The 1,886-nt window shown below is 41.7% G+C and overlaps 1 pseudogene; it reads left to right on the top strand.

The window, feature by feature from the left end:
• The first annotated feature begins 208 nt into the window (after positions 1 to 208).
• On the top strand, positions 209 to 1,134 carry LOC104984211 (annotated as a pseudogene).
• Positions 1,135 to 1,886: the final 752 nt, after the last annotated feature.

Genomic DNA, 1,886 nt, shown 5'->3' with positions numbered 1-1,886 from the left:
AAGTGAAAGTGGCTCAGTCATGTCCGGCTCTTTGAATTCTCCTGGCCAGAATACTGGAGTGGGTAGCTGTTCTCTTCTTCTCCAGGGAATCTTCCCAACCCAGGGATCAAACCCAGGTCTCCCACATTGCAGGTGGATTCTTTACAGGCTGAGCCACCAGGGAAGCCCACAGGAGATAGCATTTCATTATTGTTTTGTCTTTTAGGTGATGCTGAATCAAACTTCCGTCACTGAATTTTTCCTCCTGGGAGTGACAGACATCCAAGTACTGCAGCCGGTTCTCTTCGTGGTTTTCCTTACAATTTACTTTCTCAATTTGGCTGGAAATGGAGCCATCCTGATAGTTGTCATCTCTGATCCAAGACTTCATTCTCCTATGTATTTTTTCCTGGGCAACCTGTCATGTCTAGATATCTGTTATTCCACGGTGACTCTGCCAAAGATGCTGGAGAACTTTCTCTCTACACACAAAGCAATTTCTTTCTTGGGCTGCATAAGCCAGCTTCATTTCTTCCACTTTCTGGGTAGTACAGAGGCCATGCTGGTGCCCGTGATGGCCTTTGACCGCTTTGTGGCTATCTGCAAACCACTTCGTTACACTCTTATCATGAGTCATCAGGTCTGTATCCAGATGGCTGTCACTATCTGGATCATTGGTTTTTTCCATGCCCTGCTGCACTCAGTAACGACCTCTCGCTTAAACTTCTGCGGTTCCAACCACATCCATCACTTCTTCTGTGATGTTAAGCCATTGCTCAAGCTGGCCTGTGGGAACACTGAGCTCAACCAGTGGCTGCTCAATAATGTCACGGGGACTTTTGCCATGGGCTCATTCTTTCTAACCCTTCTCTCCTATTTCTACATTATTATTTATCTGTTCTTCAAGACCCATTCTTGTAGCATGCTCCATAAAGCACTGTCCACTTGTGCCTCTCACTTCATGGTAGTTGTTCTTTTATTTGGTCCTGTTTTTTTATTTACATTCGTCTTGCCTCAGGTAGCTCCATGGACCAGGAACGGATCATTGCCATTATGTACAGTGTGGTCACTCCTGTACTAAATCCACTGATCTATACTTTGAGGAACAAGGAAGTGAAGAAGGCATTGAGGAGGGTGATCAGAAGGAAACTCTGACTTGAAGAAGTCTATGGTATCTTCTGAAGCATAAACAAGCAATGAGACAGTTGAGATGTGAAATTATATTGCTTCTTGAATTGTTTATCAAATACATAAATACGTATATATATAGATAGATATAAATACATATATATGTGTGTACATGGTAAATCACTTCTGTCAGGTCTGACTCTGTGACCCTTTGGACTGTAGCCCTCCAGGCTCCTCTGTCCATGGGATTTTCCAGGCAAGAATACTGGAGTGGATTGCCATTTCCTCCTCCAGGGGATCTTCCAGACCCACAATCTGAATCCACGTCTCTTACACCTCTTGCATTGCCAGGAGGGTTCTTTACCACTAGAGCCACCTGGGAAGCCCATCTATACATGTGGACCTGGAAAAGGCTTGTCTAGTGTTCAACAATGCATTCTTAGGTAATAGAAATGAACTGTGAACAAATGAAACATCAGCCATGGAAGTCTATTGCTGAATTTGTTTTTGAGATGCCAGTGATAAAATAGATTTGCTATATATCTCAACAAACTCTTCTCTGGATTTAGTTACAGAAATTTGCCTCTATCGCTCATGTAACATGTACAGTTTTTTAAGCCTGTCTAAATGACTCCTCCAGGTTAGCACATTTTAATGTGAGAAGTAAAATTATTATGCTTTCAGATTTTGAGAGTTTTAATCTAGGACATAATTACTCAGAAAATTAAATAACTCACCATTTAACATACTATTTAAAGGGAATTTTTTTTTTTTTTTTT

The sequence above is a fragment of the Bison bison genome, unplaced genomic scaffold, assembly GCF_000754665.1.
Source record: "Bison bison bison isolate TAMUID 2011002044 unplaced genomic scaffold, Bison_UMD1.0 scf7180017863947, whole genome shotgun sequence".
Taxonomy (NCBI): Eukaryota; Metazoa; Chordata; class Mammalia; order Artiodactyla; family Bovidae; genus Bison; species Bison bison.
This window is presented reverse-complemented; position numbering and strand designations above follow the sequence as displayed.